The 24,251-nt window shown below is 43.1% G+C and overlaps 1 protein-coding gene across 1 annotated transcript in view; it reads right to left on the reverse strand.

Annotated features, from left to right (window-relative positions):
* Positions 1-22,942, reverse strand: part of MAP2K4 (mitogen-activated protein kinase kinase 4) — a 1,109,040-nt gene extending 1,086,098 nt beyond the window's left edge. The window contains exon 1 of the mRNA XM_053710735.1: positions 22,882-22,942. The gene's annotated coding sequence lies outside the window, so the exon portion shown is untranslated. The remainder of the gene's footprint in view (positions 1-22,881) is intronic.
* Positions 22,943-24,251: the final 1,309 nt, after the last annotated feature.

A 24,251-nucleotide genomic window follows, 5' to 3' on the forward strand; every position in this document is an offset into this window, starting at 1 on the left:
GGTGCTCAGATTTTTGTTAACACATAATCTTTTCCAGTTTGAGGGAAAATATCTCCAGAGATGCGGCACTGCCATGGGGGCGAAATTCGCCCCCTCTTATGCTAACTTTTATCTTGGCAGATGGGAACTTTGCCACATCTTTGGAGATAATAATCCTTATAGGCCTTATATCCACTTTTACAAGCGGTATATAGATTACCTTGTTTAGCTGGTCTGGTCCCAAAGAGTTGATTTCCCCATTCATACAATGGGTTAATCACAATGATGTGGAACTTACCTTTACTTTTTCCTCTGACTCTACCACTATCAATTACCTGGATCTTTCCCTTTCTGGCAATAAAGAAGGTAATGTGGGTACTAAAGTTTATCGCACGCCCATCTCAGGGAACACCTTATTACATGCTTCCAGTTGTCACCCTAAGAGCATATCCTTTGCAGTAGCTAAAGGCCAATTTACTCGGCTAAAAAGAAATTGCAGCAGACAACAGGATTATGCCCAGGAAGCAAGATCTCTTGAGATGAGACTTAAAGAAAGGAAATATGCACAAGCCACATTCAGGTAGCTTTACTACCTAGAGAGACCCTTTTATTTGATAAACCCAAAAATAGGGATTCTAACTTCAAAGGTGTTCACTTTGTAACCACATACAGTGAACAATATTCCCAAATCTGCGGAATAATTAAAAACACTTCCCCCTCCTGGCTGCTGATGATAAATTAACCAACTTGTTCAAGGAGGGGGTTAGATGTTCGTATAAAAAATGTGCTACTTTGGCATCTATTCTGGCCCCTACAAAGTTAAAACAAGAAATCCATTCCCAAAGCTCTTGGCTAAGACATTTGGGTATGTTCCGCTGTGGACATAAAAAGTGCAAGCCCTGTGAATATGTACAGATATCTGAAACTTTCTCTTCAACTATAAGTGGTAATACATATCTAATAAAGGCTTGCTTAAACTGTACAAGTACATATGTCATATCTTATGACGTGTACAGTTTGCAAATTACAGTATGTTGGACTCACTTCTAGAGATATCAACTCAAGAATTAGGGAACACATGTCCACTTTATCTAAAGGGAGATCTACTACCCCCTTGGTCCAACATTTTGCAACCAAACATAATTGTGAACTTAATTGGTTTTGATGGACAGTAATTGAAAAAGTCACGTTACCCAAGAGGGAAGGAGATCTTGATACCCTCTTAGCTAAACGTGAGGTGTTCTGGATCTTCACTTTGAAGACCAGAATACCTCACGGATTAAATTCCAAATATGATCTGGGAGTAGTCAGCAGGGTCATTCACTTGTTACTTTTCAGCAACCCTTTACTAATCTTGTAGTAACTGTTTGGTACTTTTGATATTTTGACACTTAAAATATGATATTTAGTGATGTCGCGAATAGTTCGCCGGCGAATAGTTCCCAGCGAACATAGCTTGTTCGCGTTCGCCGCGGCAGGCGAACATATGCGATGTTCGGTCCGCCCCTATTCGTCATCATTGAGTAAAACTTTGACCCTGTACCTCACAGTCAGCAGACACATTCCAGCCAATCAGCAGCAGACCCTCCCTCCCAGACCCTCCCACCTCCTGGACAGCATCCATTTTAGATTCATTTGGAAGCTGCATTCTTAGTGAGAGGAGGGACAGTGTAGCTGCTGCTGATTTAATAGGGAAATCGATAGCTAGGCTAGTGTATTCAGTGTCCACTACAGTCCTGAAGGACTCATCTGATCTCTGCTGTAAGGACAGCACCCCAAAAAGCCCTTTTTAGGGCTAGAACATCAGTCTGCTTTTTTTTTTTTCCCTGTGTAATCTAATTGCAGCCTGCCTGCCAGCTCAGGCTCACAGCGTATACTGTGCCCACTTGCCCAGTGCCACCACTCATATCTGGTGTAACAGTAGTGGACATTTAAAAAAAACAACACTTTTTTGACTGTGAAATAATAGCAGTCAGTTTCCTTCACACGTGTGCGTTTCAGTGCCTGCCTGCCAGGGCACAGTGTCACACCAGTGCAACTCATATCTGGTGTAACAGTAGTGTACATTAACCCCTTAATGACCACAACACTTTTCCATTTTCTGTCCGTTTGGGACCAGGGCTATTTTTACATTTCTGCGGTGTTTGGGTTTAGCTGTAATTCTCCTCTTATTCGTTTACTGTACCCACACATATTATATACCGTTTTTCTCAGCATTAAATGGACTTTCTAAAGATACCATTATTTTTATCATATCCTATAATTTACTATAAATTTTTTTATAAAATATGAGGAAAAAATGGAAAAAAACACACTTTTTCTAACTTTGACCCCCAAAATCTGTTACTCATCTACAACCACCAAAAAACAACCATGCTAAATAGTTTCTAAATTTTGTCCTGAGTTTAGAAATACCCAATGTTTACATGTTCTTTGCTTTTTTTGCAAGGTATAGGGCAATAAGTACAAGTAGCACTTTGCTATTTCCAAACCATTTTTTTTCAAAATGAGCGCTAGTTACATTGGAACCCTGATATCTGTCAGGAATCCCTGAATATCCCTTTACATGTATATATTTTTTTTTTAGAAGACATCCCAAAGTATTGATCTAGGCCCATTTTGGTATATTTCATGCCACCATTTCACCACCAAATGCGATCAAATAAAAAAAAATGTTCACTTTTTCACAAATTTTTTCACAAACTTTAGGTTTCTCACTGAAATTATTTACAAATAGCTTGTGCAATTATGGCATAAATGGTTGTACATTTTTCTCTGGGATCCCCTTTGTTCAGAAATAGCAGACATATATAGCTTTGACGTTGCTTTTTGATAATTAGAAGGCCGCTAAATGCCACTGCGCACCACACGTGTATTATGTCCAGCAGTGAAGGTGTTAATTAGGGAGCATGTAGGGAGCTTGTAGGGTTAATTTTAGCTTAAGTGTAGTGTAGTAGACAACCCAAAGTATTGATCTAGGCCCATCTTGGTATATTTCATGCCACCATTTCACCGCCAAATGCGATCAAATAAAAAAAAAAACGTTACATTTTTCCAAATTTTAGGTTTCTCACTGAAATCATTTACAAACATTTTGTGCAATTATGGCACAAATGGTTGTAAAAGCTTCTCTGGGATCCCCTTTTTTCAGAAATAGCAGAAATATATGGCTTTGGCATTGCTTTTTGGTAATTAGAAGGCCGCTAAATGCCGCTGCGCACCACACGAGTATTATGCTCAGCAGTGCAGGGGTTAATTAGGGAGCTTGTAGGGTTAATTTTAGCTTTAGTGTAGTAGACAACCCCAAGTATTGGTCTAGGCCCATTTTGGTATATTTCATGCCACCATTTCACCGCCAAATGCGATCAAATTAAAAAAAATAGTCAACTTTTTCACAAACTTTAGGTTTCTCACTGAAATTATTTACAAACAGCTTGTGCAATTATGGCACAAATGGTTGTAAATGCTTCTCTGGGATCCCCTTTGTTCAGAAATAGCAGACATATATGGCTTTGGCGTTGCTTTTTGGTAGTTAGAAGGCCACTAAATGCAACTGCGCACAACACATGAATTATGCCCAGCGGTGAAGGGGTTAATTAGGTAGCTTGTAGGGAGCTTGCAGGGTTAATTTTAGCTTTAGTGTAAAGATTTGCTTCCCACCTGACACATCCCACCCCCTGATCCCTCCCAAAGAGCTCTCTTCCCTCCCCCACCCCACAATTGTCCCCGCCATCTTAAGTACTGGCAGAAAGTCTGCCAGTACTAAAATAAAAGGTATCTTTTTTATATATATATATTTTTTAGCATATTTACATATGCTGTTGTGTAGGATCCCCCCCTTAGCCCCCAACCTCCCTGATCCCCCCCAAAACAGCTTCCTAACCCTCCCCCTCTGCCTTATTGGGGGCCATATTGGGTACTGGCAGCTGTCTGCCAGTACCCAGTTTGCAAATAAAATGTTTTTTTTTATTTTTATTTAATTTTTCTGTAGTGTAGCTTCCCCCCCACCCAGACCAATCCCCCACCCGCTCCCAGATCACTTAGATTTCCAAGTACTAAATATTTTGCACCCCTTTCTCCCACTTCCCGCCCGCCTCCTCCCGTGCGTGCGCGCCCCCGGCGATCCCGCCCCCCTCTCTGACAAGGACCGCATCGATGGCCGCCCACCCGCCTCCCACTTCAGCTCCCACCCACCAACGAATGCGGCCATCGATGCCCGGTGCAGAGAGGGCCACAGAGTGGCTCTCTCTGCACCGGAGGGGTAAAATTTGTTATTGCAGGATGCCTCGATATCGAAGCATCCTGCAATAACCGGAAAGCAGCTGGAAGCGATCAGGATCGCTTCCAGCTGCTTTCCAAACCGAGGACGTACGCCATACGTCCTCAGGCGTTAACTGTATTTTTTCTGAGGACGTATGGCGTATGTCCTCGGTCATTAAGGGGTTAAAAAAAAACAACACTTTTTTGACTGTGTTAAATAATAGCAGTCAGTTTCCTTCACACGTGTGCGTTTCAGGGCCTGCCAGGGCACAGTGTCACCCCAGTGCAACTCATATCTGGTGTAACAGTAGTGTACATTAAAAAAAAAACTAGAAATTTGACTGAAATAATAGCAGTCAGTTTCCTTCACACGTGTGCGTTTCAGGGCCTGCCAGGGCACAGTGTCACCCCAGTGCAACTCATATCTGGTGTAACAGTAGTGTAGATTTAAAAAAAAAAACACTTTTTTGACTGTGTTAAATAATAGCAGTCAGTTTCCTTCACACGTGTGCGTTTCAGGGCCTGCCTGGGCACAGTGTCACCCCAGTGCAACTCATATCTGGTGTAACAGTAGTGTAGATTAAAAAAAAAACTAGAAATTTGACTGTGAAATAATAGCAGTCAGTTTCCTTCACACGTGTGCGTTTCAGGGCCTGCCAGGGCACAGTGTCACCCCAGTGCAACTCATATCTGTTAACATTAAAAAAAAAATACAATTTTGACTGTAATAGATTGAATAGCAGTTAGTTGTCTGCAAGCGTGTGTGTCAGGCCTACAGCGTCTACTCTGCCAACTTTTGCCAGTGCACAGTGCCACTCATATCTGTTGTCACAGTAGCTTGCACCCATAGCACATACCACTAATCGAAAAAAAATGACAGGCAGAGGCAGGCCACCCCACAGGGGCCGTCGTGGTCGTGGTGCTGTGATTCCCTTTGGCCCTAGAATAATGCAGTGCAGTGTGTTAAACGGGGAGTTTGGTCTGTCACTGTGAAGCGGGCGTAACCCTTACACTACCTGATCGATACAACATCATACCTGATGTTTTAAAGCACATTATTCCAAACAATTTAGGAATGTTAGGTGATTTATTGTGGCCAGAAAGAGTCTCTGTGGGTTTTAAAATTCGCCTGCCTATTGAAGTCTATGGCAGTTCGCCCGTTCAAACTTTTGTGGAAGTTTGCGTTCGCCGTTCGCGAACTGAAAATGTTATGTTCGCGACATCACTAATGATATTTCATTATACCCTTTGCTGTTCTCTTCTATTTTAATCCAGGGTAAAATATGCACTTTCATTTAACATTATATGTGCTTATATTATATATGTTTAAAACTGTATACTCCTCTGTCTTTATTATGTTTACTCATTATTTCTGCTTGTGAGCAATTGGGTATTATGCCTTTTTAAAACATTGTGTATTTGTATTCCATCTTTCACAACTAGATTCTTTACCATAAGGCTCCCAATTGTCAAACTATCTAAATATTTATGACAGATCTACCGGCAAATGGTGTTATCCAACCATTAATCATTTATGTGCCCCATAATTCTTTGTCAGTATAGTTGAAATACTTCATTTTAGTTTTCGCTATATAGAATTGTTTATTATTGTTTCTCTCTACCATATTTACATATGCTCCTATTTACTAATAGAGATGTCACATAATAATGTATTAGGTTACAGCAGTATTTTTGTAATATTCTGTATATATTTATTTTACAAATGAATTGTCTACATTCACTTTTGCTCTAGTGCTGTGCTTAGAGGGCGGTCTTTTTTCATTACTGTTTTAACCAATCACAATGCTAACACTTCTTTATAAACACTGTGTAAGGTGTAGCACCTTAGGTTATGATTAGGGCTTTCCCCGAAACATACAAGCCCTCTCATGCACTTTGTAACTACATCTTTGTGATGATTTCAGCTTACAACTTTTAACGTTTTTTGATACCTAATAAAGAACTGAACTTTTTATTTGAGAGAGACTCATACCTTCGTTTTTTCAAAGATATAGATATCACCTGGCATAGATGGGATTAAATACTTAAGAGTCTTTGACCATTCTAAAAGTAATGTTGAGGAAAGAGTTACTATTTTTCCTGAGCCATAAAAGTTCTGATTTTGCAGCATTGACCTTGTACCCCGAAAAGGACCCGAATTGAGCAACAATTTCCAAAAGTTTAGGTATGCTGGTTTTAGTATTTGACAGATACAGAAGTATGTAATCCGCATATAACACAATTTTTATCTCCTGGGTACCTACTTTAATGCCCGTAAATTGATGCCTGACCATAATTGCTAATGGTTCAATAGAGACATCGAAGAGAAAGGGGGAGAGAGGACATCCCTGGCGAGTTCCCCTCCCCAACGTCAACTGCGGAGACAGAATGTTATTAACTATCAATCTTGTATAAGGTTCTTTGTACAGATTAATTATAAAGTTGAGGAACTCGTCTCTAAAACCGAACTTAGCTAAAGAAGTGAATAAATGGTCAAAGTGTATCGAGTCAAATGCTTTCTCTGCATCGATTGAGACAATGGCTAAATCAGGGACATCCTCCCCCCACCCCAGACATCTCCAGATTCCCATAATACTCTGTAATGACCAGGGCTTCCCTGATTTTTGTGGAAGAGTTACGCATGTGCAGAAAACCAGCTTGATCTGAATGGATTAGAAAGCGTTATCTGAAGTCGCTGTGCAATAATTGAACTAAGTATCTTGTAGTCTGAGTTTAAGAGGGCTATGGGTCTACATGACTCTTTCAGAGTAGGATCTTTCCCCCCTTTAAGAATTAAAATTGTGTGAGAGGCGGGGAAAGAGGTAGCTACTGGATCACCCTTGACATACATATTATTATACAGATTACTGATATATGGGCCCCTAGTTATCAAGCCGTCAACCTCAAATACGCTGGAATTCCGCAGCTTATTTGTGGCGAGGCTGATTCACCTTAGTTATCAAGCCCTAGATACCGGCAAAAGTAGAATTTAGTGACGTAAGCTTCGATCCGCCGGACTCAGTCCGACATAGATCGATTCTTACGTCACTACAGATGTTCCGCACACAAGTGTGGCACTATCTGACTACTTTTGCTAGTTATCAAAAAACTAGCAGGTACGCTCAGCACTTTTCCGGCCCAGCGTACCTGGTTTTCAAACCGCCGCCCAGGAGGCGGCGGATCCCATAGGAATCAATGGGAGTCTGACCATAGCGAAAGATCATGTTCGCTGCTGCCAGACATCCCATTGATTCCTATGGGAGATGTCTGCACCTAACACCCTAACATGTACCCCGAGTCTAAACACCCCTAATCTGTCCCCCCTACACCGCCGCAACTAAATAAATGTATTACCCCCTAAACCGCCGCTCCCGGAGCCCACCACCACTATAATAAACTGATTAACCCCTAAACCGCCGCCCCCAGAGCCCATCGCCACTATAATAAACTGATTAACCCCTAAACCGCCACTCCCGGACCCCGCCGCCACCTACATTATACCTATTAACCACTATCCTGCCCCCCCTATACCGTCGCCACCTATAATAAATTTATTAACCCCTATCCTGCGGATCCCGGACCTCGCCGCAACTAAATAAATAGTTCAACCCCTAAACCGCCGCTCCCGGATCCCGCCGCAACCTATATTAAACTTATTAACCCCTATCCTGCCCCCCCTACACTGCCGCCACTGTAATAAAATTATTAACCCCTAAACCTAAGTCTAACACTAACCCTAACACCCCCCTAACTTAAATATTAATTAAATAAATCTAAAAAATATTTCTCTTATTAACTAAATTAATCCTATTTAAAACTAAATACTTACCTTTAAAATAAACCCTAAGATAGCTACAATATAATTAATAATTACATTGTAGCTATTTTAGGATTTATTTTTATTTTACAGGTAACTTTGTATTTATTTTAGCTAGTTAGAATAGTTATTAAATAGTTATTAACTATTTAATAACTACCTAGCTAAAAGAAATACAAAATTACCTGTAAAATAAATCCTAACCTAAGTTACAATTAAACCTAACACTACACTATCATTAAATTAATTAAATAACGCCTAGATTTAGAGTTCTGCGTTAGCCGTCAAAACAAGCATTAGGGGCTCCTAACGCTGGTTTTGGCCGCCCGCTGGTATTTAGAGTCAGTCAGGAAAGGGTCTAACGCTCACTTTCCAGCCGCGACTTTTCCATACCGCAGATCCCCTTACGCCAATTGCGTATCCTATCTTTTCAATGGGATCTTTCTAACGCCGGTATTTAGAGTCTTGGCTGAAGTGAGCATTAGAAATCTAACGACAAGACTCCAGCCGCAGAGAAAAGCCAGGAGTTAAGGGCTTTCTGGGCTAACGCCAGTTCATAAAGCTCTTAACTACTGTGCTCTAAAGTACACTAACACCCATAAACTACCTATGTATCCCTAAACCGAGGCCCCCCACATCGCCGCCACTCTAATACATTTTTTTAACCCCTAATCTGCCGACCGCACACCGCCGCAACCTACATTATCCCTATGTACCCCTAATCTGCTGCCCCTAACACCGCCGACCCCTATATTATAACACCCCTAACACCCCCCTAAGTTAAATATAATTTTTATCTAACGAAATAAATTAACTCTTATTAAATAAATTATTCCTATTTAAATCTAAATACTTACCTGTAAAATAAACCCTAATTTAGCTACAATATAAATTATAATTATATTGTAGCTATTTTAGGATTAATATTTATTTTACAGGTAACTTTGTATTTATTTTAACCAGGTACAATAGCTATTAAATAGTTAATAACTATTTAATAGCTACCTAGTTAAAATAATTACAAAATTACCTGTAAAATAAATCCTAACCTAAGTTACAATTAAACCTAACACTACACTATCAATAAATTAATTAAATAAAATACCTACAATTATCTACAATTAAACCTAACCCTACACTATCAATAAATTAATTAAATACTATACCTACAAATAAATACAATTAAATAAACTAACTAAAGTACAAAAAATAAAAAAAGAACTAAGTTACAAAAAATAAAAAAATAATTTACAAACATTATAAAAAGATTACAACAATTTTAAGCTAATTACACCTACTCTAAGCCCCCTAATAAAATAACAAAGCCCCCCAAAATAAAAAAATGCCCTACCCTATTCTAAAATAAAAATAGAAAAGCTCTTTTACCTTACCAGCCCTTAAAAGGGCCTTTTGCGGGGCATGCCCCAAAGAATTCAGCTCTTTTGCCTGTAAAAAAAAAACCATACAATACCCCCCCAACATTACAACCCACCACCCACATACCCCTAATCTAACCCAAACCCCCCTTAAATAAACCTAACACTAAGCCCCTGAAGATCTCCCTACCTTATCTTTACCACGCCGGGTATCACTGATCCATCCAGAAGAGGCTCCAAAATCTTCATCCAAGCCCAAGCGGGGGCTGAAGAGGTCCATCATCGGGCTGAAGAGGTCCATCATCCGGCTGAAGTCTTGATCCAAGCGGGAGCTGAAGAGATCCATCATCTGGCTGAAGTCTTCTATCAAGCGGCATCTTCAATCCTTTTTCTTCCGGATCCATCCATCCTGGCCGATGACTTCCCGACGAATGACGGTTCCTTTAAGGGATGTCATCCAAGATGGCGTCCCTCGAATTCCGATTGGCTGATAGGATTCTATCAGCCAATCGGAATTAAGGTAGGAAAATTCTGATTGGCTGATGGAATCAGCCAATCAGATTCAAGTTCAATCCGATTGGCTGATCCAATCAGCCAATCAGATTGAGCTTGCATTCTATTGGCTGTTCCGAATCGGATTGAACTTGAATCGGAATTTGAGGAACGCCATCTTGGATGACGTCCCTTAAAGGAACCGTCATTCGTTGGGAAGTCGTCGGCCAGGATGGATGTTCCGCGTTGGCGGGATGAAGATGGATCCGGAAGAAAGAAGATTGAAGATGCCGCTTGATAGAAGACTTCAGCCGGATGATGGATCTCTTCAGCCCCCGCTTGGATCAAGACTTCGGAGCCTCCTCTGGACAGATCGGTGATACCCGGCGTGGTGAAGACAAGGTAGGAAGATCTTCAGGGGCTTAGTGTTAGGTTTATTTAAGGGGGGTTTGGGTTAGATTAGGGGTATGTGGGTGGTGGGTTGTAATGTTGGGGGGGTATTGTATGTTTTTTTTACAGACAAAAGAGCAGAATTCTTTGGGGCATGCCCCGCAAAAGGCCCTTTTAAGGGCTGGTAAGGTAAAAGAGCTTTTCAATTTTTATTTTAGAATAGGGTAGGGAATTTTGTTTATTTTGGGGGGCTTTGTTATTTTATTAGGGGGCTTAGAGTAGGTGTAATTAGCTTAAAATTTTTGTAATCTTTTTATAATGTTTGTAAATTATTTTTTTATTTTTTGTAACTTAGTTCTTTTTTTATTTTTTGTACTTTAGTTAGTTTAGTGAGCAGTCAAATAAAATGTGTAGTCACGGTCTGTAGTGTGCAGGCATCGCCATACGTCAAAGAGATTATGTCCTGAGAGAGACCTTAGGGTCAATTACTTTTCCCCAGGTGTCCTATCTAGTGTTGGGTCCCATGTGGTGTTATAGTCTCCTGCAATGAGAAGTGATCCTCTCATAAAGTGAAGGTCAATTTTCTACTAATGGACTACCGCAATGCATTGATCCATGATCCAGCTATCTAGTCGCTAACTTTTTTTTTTTTTATCTAATTTTTTTTTAATATAACATTTTAATGAAAGTAATTACCGTATCTTACTGCAACTCCTCCCCGCACCACTTCCTTGTTTTCTATTTGGGACATAGCGAGCGGTCCCACCCACTCTCTATGTCGGCCTTAAGCGCGTTCACAATAGTCCCAATCATCTGCACATGCGTATACTAACTTCTTCCACGCATGCATCAAAACTTATGCAAGCAGTCTGGTTGTTTTTTTGTATTCGGTTGTATAAATTCAAAATACGCATGCGCATTTAATGAACGAGCATGAGAAACTGCTATATCAGAAGTTTAATGCATGCACAGTACGATCGAGTGACGTTTAGAGTCGGAGCTTTATTCCCCCTGGGGGGGGGGGGGAACGGCCATTGGACGAATGAATAGGACTAGCCTGTCAATCACTTAAAATAAATGGCGGTCGGAGGATAGAACGTTAAAAGAAGGTAATTAGAAGGTAAAAATAAAGAATATTTATATAAGAGTGTTAATAAATGATGAATGAAGGTTAAGCTATTTTTGGAAATGGAATAGAAACGCGTGAGCGAGACACACAGACTTGACCTTAACTTTAATCTGGTCTACCTTAAAGGGCCACTGTAAGTAAATATTTTCTATGCCTGTTACTAACTAACTACCCCAAATACGCTTTTTATCAATAGCATTTCATTAACATATCTCTACCGTATATCAGAAATCTTGTCTGCAAATTTAATTGTTTTCCAAACCCACTCCATGGGTATCCTTTGCTCTGTACCAATCCGTTTACAATACCTAGGTTTCAAAATGGCGCTTTAAACACAAAGTTATTGGTTTAAGTATTTTGAACACGCAGTGCTGAAAATAGTGGGCAGGATAACGTGACATCATCGGCGAATAAAAGATATAACTTTTAGAACGTTATGAAACTTTGTTTGGAGAAAATATAGGTCAGTAGGTTTTAATTAATGTTTATTAACTTTAATATGTTAGTTGTTTAGCTTAAACATTATAACAGAAAGTAATCCTTTAAGGAGCACTTTTTAAAAACAAATGTGTGTTGATGATCATTCGGAGCATATATATTTACCAGTGTATATATAGCATTGTTTATCTTACATACTATGAGTTATCGTCCTTCGGTGTCTCTGTCTATAGTTCTCGGTGAGTATGATACATTTCTATGGATAAGTATGGCTACACCTCTCTTTTTTTGGTGTAGAAGGCCGTCTCGCAAATCGGGTATAGGTAAGATTTAAATGTATGAGGGGAAGGGTCTGTCCAGTGGGTCTCTTGTAAAAATGTAGGTAACGCTGAACCTGATCCTAGTCACAGTGAGCAGACACAGGTCACTGAGGCTGTAGTATACCCTTTAATGACTCACATGTAGGTAACGCTGAACCTGATCCTAGTCAAGGGAGCAGACACAGGTCACTGAGGCTGTAGTATACCCTTTAATGACTCACATGTAGGTAACGCTGAACCTGATCCTAGTCACAGTGAGCAAACACAGGTCACTGAGGCTGTAGTATACCCTGTAATGACTCACATGTAGGTAACGCTGAACCTGATCCTAGTCACAGTGAGCAAACACAGGTCGCTGAGCCTGTAGTATACCTTGTAATGACTCACATGTAGGTAACGCTGAACCTGATCCCAGTCACAGTGAACAGACACAGGTCACTGAGGCTGTAGTATACCCTGTAATGACTCACATGTAGGTAACGATTAACCTGATCCTAGTCACAGTGAACAGAGTTCACTGAGGATATAGCATACTCTGTAATGACTCACATGTAGGTAACGCTGAACCTGATCCTAGTCATAGTGAGCAAACACAGGTTACAGAGCCTGTAGTTTACCCTGCAATAACTCCCTTGTAGGTAAAGTTGAACCTGATCCTAGTCAGATTGCAGAGGTCACTGAGGCTGTGTTATACCCTGGAATGACTCCCATGTAGGTAATGCTGAACCTGATCCCAGTCACAGTGAGCAAACACAGGTCACTGAGGCTGTGTTATACCCTGTAATGACTCACATGTAGGTAATGCTGAACCTGATCCCAGTCACAGTGAGCAAACACAGGTCACCGAGGCTGTAGTATACTCTGTAATGACTCACATGTAGGCAACGCTGAACCTGATCCTAGTAACAGAGAGAAGAGGTCATTGAGGCTGTAGTATACCCTGTAAAGACTGACATGTAAGTAATGCTGAACCTGATCCCAGTCACAGTAAGGAAATACAGGTCATAGAGGCTGTAGTATACCCTTTAATGACTCACATGTAGGTAACGCTGAACCTGATCCTAGTCACAGTGAGCAGACACAGGTCGCTGAGCCTGTAGTATACCCTGTAATGACTCACATGTAGGTAACGCTGAACCTGATCCTAGTCACAGTGAGCAGACACAGGTCACTGAGGCTGTAGTATACCCTTTAATGACTCACATGTAGGTAACGCTGAACCTGATCCTAGTCACAGTGAGCAAACACAGATTACAGAGCCTGTAGTATACCCTGTAATGACTCACATGTAGGTAAAGCTGAACCTGATCCCAGTCACAGTGAGCAGACACAGTTCACTGAGCCTGTAGTATACCCTGTAATGACTCACATGTAGGTAACGCTGAACCTGATCCCAGTCACAGTAAGCAAATACAGGTCATCGAGGCTGTAGTATACCCTTTAATGACTCACATGTAGGTAACACTGAAACTGATCCTAGTCACAGTGAGCAAACATAGGTTACAGAGCCTGTAGTATACCCTGTAATGACTCATATGTAGGTAAAGCTGAACCTGAACCCAGTCACAGTGAGCAGGCATAGGTCACTGAGGCTGTGGTTTACCCTGTAATGACTCACATGTAGGTAACGCTGAACCTGATCCCAGTCACAGTGAGCAAACACAGGTCGCTGAGCCTGTAGTACACCCTGTAATGACTCACATGTAGGTAACGCTGAACCTGATCCTAGTCACAGTGAGCAAACACAGGTCACTGAGGCTGTAGTATACCCTGTAATGACTCACATGTAGGTAACGCTGAACCTGATCCTAGTCACAGTGAGCAAACACAGGTCGCTGAGCCTGTAGTATACCTTGTAATGACTCACATGTAGGTAACGCTGAACCTGATCCCAGTCACAGTGAACAGACACAGGTCACTGAGGCTGTAGTATACCCTGTAATGACTCACATGTATGTAACGATTAACCTGATCCTAGTCACAGTGAACAGAGGTCACTGAGGATATAGCATACTCTGTAATGACTCACATGTAGGTAACACTGAACCTGATCCTAGTCATAGTGAGCAAACACAGGTTACAGAGCCTGTAGTTTACCCTGCAATAACTCCCTTGTAGGTAAAGCTGAACCTGATCCTAGTCAGATTGCAGAGGTCACTGAGGCTGTGTTATACCCTGGAATGACTCCCATGTAGGTAATGCTGAACCTGATCCCAGTCACAGTGAGCAAACACAGGTCACTGAGGCTGTAGTATACCCTGTAAAGACTGACATGTAAGTAATGCTGAACCTGATCCCAGTCACAGTAAGGAAATACAGGTCATAGAGGCTGTAGTATACCCTACAAAGGTTGACATGTAGGTAACGCTGAACCTGATCCTAGTCACAGTGAGCAAACACAGGTTACAGAGCCTGTAGTATACCATGTAATGACTCACATGTAGGTATCGCTGAACCTGATCCTAGTCACAGTGAGCAAACACAGGTAACCGAGGCTGTAGTATACCCTGTAATGACTCACATGTAGGTAACGCTGAACCTGATCCCAGTCACGGTGAACAGACACAGTTCACCGAGCCTGTAGTTTACTCTGTAATGACTCACATGTAGGAAACGCTGAACCTGATCCCAGTCACAGTGAGCAGACACAGGTCACAGAAGCTGTAGTATACCCTGTAATGACTCACATGTAGGTAACGCTGAACCTGATCCCAGTCACAGTGAGCAAACACAGGTCACAGAGGCTTTAGTATACTCTGTAATGACTCACATGTAGGAAACGCTGAACCTGATCCCAGTCACAGTGAGCAGACACAGGTCACAGAGGCTGTAGTATACCCTGTAATGACTCACATGTAGGTAACGCTGAACCTGATCCTAGTCACAGTGAGCAGAGGTCACCAAGGCTGTAGTATACTCTGTAATGACTCACATGTAGGTAACGCTGAACCTGATCCCAGTCACAGTGAGAAAAAACAGGTCACCGAGGCTGTAGTATACCCTGCAATGACTCACATGTAGGTAACGCTGAACCTGATCCTTGTCACAGGGAGCAACCATAGTTCACAGAGGCTGTAGTATACTCTGTAATTACTCACATGTAGGTAACGCTGAACCTGATCCTTGTCACAGTGAGCAAACACAGGTCCCTGAGGCTGTAGTATACCCTGCAATGACTCACATGTAAGTAACGCTGAACCTGATCCCAGTCACAGTGAGCAAACACAGGTCAACGAGGCTGTAGTATACCCTGTAATGACTCACATGTAGGTAACGCTGAACCTGATCCCAGTCACGGTGAACAGACACAGTTCACCGAGCCTGTAGTTTACTCTGTAATGACTCACATGTAGGAAACGCTGAACCTGATCCCAGTCACAGTGAGCAGACACAGGTCACAGAAGCTGTAGTATACCCTGTAATGACTCACATGTAGGTAACGCTGAACCTGATCCCAGTCACAGTGAGCAAACACAGGTCACCGAGGCTTTAGTATACTCTGTAATGACTCACATGTAGGAAACGCTGAACCTGATCCCAGTCACAGTGAGCAGACACAGGTCACAGAGGCTGTAGTATACCCTGTAATGACTCACATGTAGGTAACGCTGAACCTGATCCTAGTCACAGTGAGCAGAGGTCACCAAGGCTGTAGTATACTCTGTAATGACTCACATGTAGGTAACGCTGAACCTGATCCCAGTCACAGTGAGAAAAAACAGGTCACCGAGGCTGTAGTATACCCTGCAATGACTCACATGTAGGTAACGCTGAACCTGATCCTTGTCACAGGGAGCAACCATAGTTCACAGAGGCTGTAGTATACTCTGTAATTACTCACATGTAGGTAACGCTGAACCTGATCCTTGTCACAGTGAGCAAACACAGGTCCCTGAGGCTGTAGTATACCCTGCAATGACTCACATGTAAGTAACGCTGAACCTGATCCCAGTCACAGTGAGCAAACACAGGTCAACGAGGCTGTAGTATACCCTCCAATGACTCACATGTAGGTAACGATTAACCTGATCCTAGTCACAGTGAGCAGACACAGGTCGCTGAGCCTGTAGTATACCCTGTAATGACTCACATGTAGGTAACGCTGAACCTGATCCTAGTCACAGTGAGCAGACACAGGTCACTGAGGCTGTAGTATACCCTTTAATGACTCACATGTAGGTAACGCTGAACCTGATCCTAGTCACAGTGAGCAAACACAGATTACAGAGCCTGTAGTATACCCTGTAATGACTCACATGTAGGTAAAGCTGAACCTGATCCCAGTCACAGTGAGCAGACACAGTTCACTGAGCCTGTAGTATACCCTGTAATGACTCACATGTAGGTAACGCTGAACCTGATCCCAGTCACAGTAAGCAAATACAGGTCATCGAGGCTGTAGTATACCCTTTAATGACTCACATGTAGGTAACACTGAAACTGATCCTAGTCACAGTGAGCAAACATAGGTTACAGAGCCTGTAGTATACCCTGTAATGACTCATATGTAGGTAAAGCTGAACCTGAACCCAGTCACAGTGAGCAGGCATAGGTCACTGAGGCTGTGGTTTACCCTGTAATGACTCACATGTAGGTAACGCTGAACCTGATCCCAGTCACAGTGAGCAAACACAGGTCGCTGAGCCTGTAGTACACCCTGTAATGACTCACATGTAGGTAACGCTGAACCTGATCCTAGTCACAGTGAGCAAACACAGGTCACTGAGGCTGTAGTATACCCTGTAATGACTCACATGTAGGTAACGCTGAACCTGATCCTAGTCACAGTGAGCAAACACAGGTCGCTGAGCCTGTAGTATACCTTGTAATGACTCACATGTAGGTAACGCTGAACCTGATCCCAGTCACAGTGAACAGACACAGGTCACTGAGGCTGTAGTATACCCTGTAATGACTCACATGTATGTAACGATTAACCTGATCCTAGTCACAGTGAACAGAGGTCACTGAGGATATAGCATACTCTGTAATGACTCACATGTAGGTAACACTGAACCTGATCCTAGTCATAGTGAGCAAACACAGGTTACAGAGCCTGTAGTTTACCCTGCAATAACTCCCTTGTAGGTAAAGCTGAACCTGATCCTAGTCAGATTGCAGAGGTCACTGAGGCTGTGTTATACCCTGGAATGACTCCCATGTAGGTAATGCTGAACCTGATCCCAGTCACAGTGAGCAAACACAGGTCACTGAGGCTGTAGTATACCCTGTAAAGACTGACATGTAAGTAATGCTGAACCTGATCCCAGTCACAGTAAGGAAATACAGGTCATAGAGGCTGTAGTATACCCTACAAAGGTTGACATGTAGGTAACGCTGAACCTGATCCTAGTCACAGTGAGCAAACACAGGTTACAGAGCCTGTAGTATACCATGTAATGACTCACATGTAGGTATCGCTGAACCTGATCCTAGTCACAGTGAGCAAACACAGGTAACCGAGGCTGTAGTATACCCTGTAATGACTCACATGTAGGTAACGCTGAACCTGATCCCAGTCACGGTGAACAGACACAGTTCACCGAGCCTGTAGTATACTCTGTAATGACTCACATGTAGGAAACGCTGAACCTGATCCCAGTCACAGTGAGCAGACACAGGTCACAGAAGCTGTAGTATACCCTGTAATGACTCACATGTAGGTAACGCTGAACCTGATCCCAGTCACAGTGAGCAAACACAGGTCACCGAGGCTTTAGTATACTCTGTAATGACTCACATGTAGGAAACGCTGAACCTGATCCCAGTCACAGTGAGCAGACACAGGTCACAGAGGCTGTAGTATACCCTGTAATGACTCACATGTAGGTAACGCTGAACCTGATCCTAGTCACAGTGAGCAGAGGTCACCAAGGCTGTAGTATACTCTGTAATGACTCACATGTAGGTAACGCTGAACCTGATCCCAGTCACAGTGAGAAAAAACAGGTCACCGAGGCTGTAGTATACCCTGCAATGACTCACATGTAGGTAACGCTGAACCTGATCCTTGTCACAGGGAGCAACCATAGTTCACAGAGGCTGTAGTATACTCTGTAATGACTCACATGTAGGTAACGCTGAACCTGATCCTTGTCACAGTGAGCAAACACAGGTCCCTGAGGCTGTAGTATACCCTGCAATGACTCACATGTAAGTAACGCTGAACCTGATCCCAGTCACAGTGAGCAAACACAGGTCAACGAGGCTGTAGTATACCCTCCAATGACTCACATGTAGGTAATGCTGAACCTGATCCCAGTCACAGTGAGCAAACACAGGTCAACGAGGCTGACTCACATGTAGGTAACGCTGAACCTTATCCTTGTCCCAGTGAGCAAACACAGGTCACCTAGCCTGTAGTATACCCTGCAATGACTAACATGTAGGTAACGCTGAACCTTATCCTTGTCACAGTGAGCAAACATAGTTCACTGAGGCTGTAGTATACCCTGCAATGACTCACATGTAGGTAACGCTGAACCTGATCCTTGCCACAGGGAGCAAACATAGTTCACCGAGGCTGTAGTATACTCTGCAATGACTCACATGTAGGTAACGCTGAACCTGATCCCAGTCACAGTGAGAAAAAACAGGTCACCGAGGCTGTAGTATACCCTGTAATGACTCACATGTAGGTAACGCTGAACCTGATCCCAGTCACAGTGAGCAAACACAGGTCACAGAGGCTGTAGTATACTCTGTCATGACTCACATGTAGGTAACGCTGAACCTGATCCCAGTCACAGTGAGCAAACACAGGTCACAGAGGCTGTAGTATACTCTGCAATGACTTACATGTAAGTAACGCTGAACCTGATCCTAGTCACAGTGAGCAAACACAGGTCACTGAGGCTGTAGTATACCCTGTAATGACTCACATGTGGGTAACGCTGAACCTGATCCCAGTCACAGTGAGCAAACACCGGTCACTAAGCCTGTAGTATACCCTACAATGACTCACATGTAGTTAATGCTGAACCTGATCCCAGTCACAGTGAGCAAACACAGGTCAACGAGGCTGTAGTATACCCTGCAATGACTCACATGTAGGTAACGCTGAACCTGATCCTTTTCACAGTAAGCAAACACAGGTCACCAAGGCTGTAGTATACTCTGCAATGACTCACATGTAGGTAAGGCTGAACCTGATCCTTGTCACAGTGAGCAAACACAGGTCACCAAGGCTGTAGTATACCCTGCAATGACTCATATGTAGGTAATGCTGAACCTGATCCCATTCACAGTGAGCAAACACAGGTCACCGAGGCTGTAGTATACCCTGTAATGACTCACATGTAGGTAACGCTGAACCTGATCCCAGTCACAGTGAGCAGATACAGGTCACTGAGGCTGTAGTATACCCTGTAATGACTCACATGTAGGTAACGATGAACCTGATCCCAGTCACAGTGAGCAGACCCAGGTCACCGAGGCTGTAGTATACTCTGCAATGACTCGCATGTAGGTAACGCTGAACCTGATCCTAGTCACAGTGAGCAAACACAGGTCACCGAGGCTGTAGTATACCCTGTAATGACTCACATGTAGGTAACGCTGAACCTGATCCCAGTCACAGTGAGCAGACACAGGTCACCGAGGCTGTAGTATACACTGCAATGACTCACATGTAGGTAACGCTGAACCTTATCCCAGTCACAGTGAGCAGATACAGGTCACCGAGGCTGTAGTATACTCTGCAATGACTCACATGTAGGTAACGCTGAACCTGATCCTAGTCACAGTGAGCAAACACAGATCACCAAGCCTGTAATATACCCTGCAATGACTCACATGTAGGTAACGCTGAACCTGATCCCAGTCACAGTGAGCAAACACCGGTCACCGAGCCTGTAGTATACCCTGCAATGACTGACATGTAGGTAATGCTGAACCTGATCCCAGTCACAGTGAGCGAACACAGGTTACAGAGCCTGTAGTATACCCTGGAATGACTCACATGTAGGTAACGCTGAACCTGATCCCAGTCACAGTGAGCAAACACAGGTTACAGAGCCTGTAGTATACCCTGTAATGACTCACATGTCGGTAACGCTGAACCTGATCCCAGTCACAGTGAGCAAACACAGGTTACAGAGCCTGTAGTATACCCTGTAATGACTCACATGTAGGTAACGCTGAACCTGATCCCAGTCACAGTGAGCAGACACAGGTCACTGAGGCTGTAGTATACCCTGCAATGACACACATGTAGGTAACGCTGAACCTGATCCCAGTCACAGTGAGCAGACACAGGTCACTGAGGCTGTAGTATACCCTGTAATGACTCACATGTAGGTAACGCTGAACCTGATCCCAGTCACAGTGAGCAGACACAGGTCACTGAGGCTGTAGTATACTCTGTAAAGACTCACATGTAAGTAACGCTGAACCTGATCCCAGTCACAGTAAGCAAATACAGGTCATTGAGGCTGTAGTATACCCTACAAAGGTTGACATGTAGGTAACACTGAATCCTAGTCACAGTGAACAAACACAGTTCACTGAGCCTGTAGTATACCCTGTAATGACTCACATGTAGGTAACGCTGAACCTGATCCCAGTCACAGTGAGCAGATACAGGTCACCGAGGCTGTAGTATACACTGCAATGACTCACATGTAGGTAACGCTGAACCTTATCCCAGTCACAGTGAGCAGATACAGGTCACCGAGGCTGTAGTATACTCTGCTGTATGTTACTCAGATGTGGATGTAACAGTAATAGCATGTTCACTTGCTGGGTCTGTGAAGTTTATGGGATTGTCACATACGGCTTTCTGGCCCTGCGGGAAACTGCTGCAAATAAAAGACTGACAGACCATTGACCGAGCCAGAGGAAACTGGGGAACAGTAGATTCAGTTTTATAAGCGGCTGTTAGCAAGAAATGAGACTCAGTTTATTTTACAACAGAAAGAGATGCTGTAAAGTGATCTAGTTTTACCGTATAATAGGAAGTATTCTTATGTATTCACCAAACAGCTAAAGCCTCGGATTTGAGTGGCTGATGAATAAGATGCGCTGTGTAAATGAATACACTTTATTTGTTCTATTGCTTGGGAGGCGTGTCACTGTCTACCAATAGAGAGTTGGGAAATTTACTTATGAGCCAGTGAGCTTCTATCCTATGGACCAACTGTGCACAAACATACACTTCCTGGTGGTTTCAACATCAATATAAACCGCTATAGCCTAACCACTTATAGGCAAAAATATTCTTTTACATGTTTAGACAGTGTTCTAGTTAATGCACAATAGAAATAGGTTGCATTTATTTAACTACATATAAAACCCTATAGTGACCACAGAAAATCCCACACGTGCACAGCTCACACTCACACGCACAGTTCATACTCATGTGCACAGCTCACACTCACAGTTCATATTCATGTGCACAGCTCACACTCACAGTTCATACTCATGTGCACAGCTCACGTACACAGTTTATACTCACGTGCAAAGCTCACACTAACATGTGCAGATCATACTCATGTGCACAGCTCACACTCACATGCACAGTTCATACTCATGTGCACAGCTCACACTCACATGCACAGTTCATACTCATGTGCACAGCTCACACTCATGTGCACAGCTCACACTCACATGCACAGTTCATACTCATGTGCACAGCTCACACTCACATGCACAGTTCATACTCATGTGCATAGCTCACACTCACATGCGCAGATCATACTCATGTGCACAGCTCACACTCACATGCACAGTTCATAATCATGTGCACAGCTCACACTCACAGTTCATACTCATGTGCACAGCTCACACTCACAGTTCATACTCATGTGCACAGCTCACGTACACAGTTTATACTCACGTGCAAAGCTCACACTAACATGTGCAGATCATACTCATGTGCACAGCTCACACTCACATGCACAGTTCATACTCATGTGCACAGCTCACACTCACATGCACAGTTCATACTCATGTGCACAGCTCACACTCACATGCACAGTTCATACTCATGTGCACAGCTCACACTCACATGCACAGTTCATACTCATGTGCACAGCTCACACTCACATGCACAGTTCATACTCATGTGCACAGCTCACACTCACATGCACAGTTCATACTCATGTGCATAGCTCACACTCACATGCGCAGATCATACTCATGTGCACAGCTCACACTCACATGCACAGTTCATAATCATGTGCACAGCTCACACTCACAGTTCATACACATGTGCACAGCTCACACTCACAGTTCATACTCATGTGCACAGCTCACACTCACAGTTCATACTCATGTGCACAGCTCATGTACACAGTTTATACTCACGTGCACAGCTCACACTGACATGCGCAGATCATACTCATGTGCACAGCTCACACTCACATGCACAGTTCATACTCATGTGCACAGCTCACACTCACATGCACAGTTCATACTCATGTGCACAGCTCACACTCACATGCGCAGATCATACTCATGTGCACAGCTCCCACTCACATGCACAGTTCATAATCATGTGCACAGCTCACACTCATGTGCCCAGCTCACACTCACAGTTCATACTCGTGCACAACCCACACTGACAGTTCATACTCATGTGCACAGTTTATACACATGCATAGCACACACTCACATGCACAGTTTATACTCACGTGCACAGCTCACACACTTGTATGAAGTCTACTCAGAGAATACACTTACCCAGCATGCTGCAGGAGAGCGACGCAGCTTCTGAAACTGCCACTTCCAGCTGTCAAGCCCATGTCCCCCTACCCTCTCCTCCTTTTCTCCCCTCCCCTCTCCTCCTTTTCTCCCCTCCCCTCCTTTCTCTCCTCCCCTCCCCTCCTTTCTCTCCTCCCCTCCCCTCCTTTCTCTCCTCCCCTCCCCTCCTGCTGTTCTCACGTAGCCCCTGCGTGTCACCTGACCTGCACAACAGCACAAGGATACAAAGTATTGTATTGGCCCATTTTTCTGCTGGAGAGTTTGTGCCTTTATTCTGTCCTGTAATGCAGCCAGGCTCACGTATTGCATCGGTTTCCTTTTCTTATTTATCTTTGTGTTTCCAGCTTTTCTTTTGTTTTACTTAAAGGGCCATGATACCCAAATGTTGAAACACTTGAAAGTGATGCAGCAGAGCTGTAAAAAGCTGACTAGAAAATATCACCTGAACATCTCTAAGTAAAAAAAGAAATATTTTACCTCAAAATCTGCTCAGTGTTTAAACCCCAATGCAGAGGACTTTAAGCAGCAAATCAGTTTGTCTGTCCCAGGAGCAAAGTCTTCTTCCAGAGCGGCACCATCTTCCATTTTGCATCCCGGTGGCGCGGAGATGGAGCAGAGCAGGAACGGCGGCCACACAGACATCCGACGTGGAGCCTCCTCTTCATGCGATCGTCCACCACACACTGAAGGTTGAATGCAAGGTACCCGTTTTTATATTGGGGTACCTTGCATTCCTATTGGCTGAAAATGTCAAATTAGCCAATAGGATGAGAGCTACTTAAATCCTATTGGCTGTTCAAATTGTGCAATGCCGGCCCTGTTTGCTGGTGGCCAATCGGCTACAAGTAGGGACTGTCAATCATCCCAACTGGATCAGGATTATTTCAATGCAACCAATTTTAGGGGGTGAAGAAGTCAAATGGTGGAGATCAGAAGACTGAACCTAAAATGCTGGAGCCCCGAAGCTTTCACAGCTTAATAAATGGGCCCCATAAAGTCAGATCTAGAGTAGCAATGCACTAGTGGGAGCTAGCTGAACATATCTGGTGAGCCAACGACAAGAGACATATGTTCTTAGCCACCATCATTTGCTAGCTCCAAGTAGTGCCTTGCGCCTGCTTAACATATGTAAACATGCTTTTTACAAAAGATACCGAAGAACAAACTAGTTTTGATAATAAAAGTTAATTTAAAATGTCTTAAAACTGCTGCTCTGTGTGAATCATAAAAGATTAATTTCAACGTTCCCATTATTCAATATATTCTCCTAACCTAACAAGATAATTAGTGTTGTATTTTATTAACACACCTACAACTTTAATATCAAACTCTTAATTCCATGGACATTA

The sequence above is a fragment of the Bombina bombina genome, chromosome 1, assembly GCF_027579735.1.
Source record: "Bombina bombina isolate aBomBom1 chromosome 1, aBomBom1.pri, whole genome shotgun sequence".
NCBI classification, from domain to species: domain Eukaryota; kingdom Metazoa; phylum Chordata; class Amphibia; order Anura; family Bombinatoridae; genus Bombina; species Bombina bombina.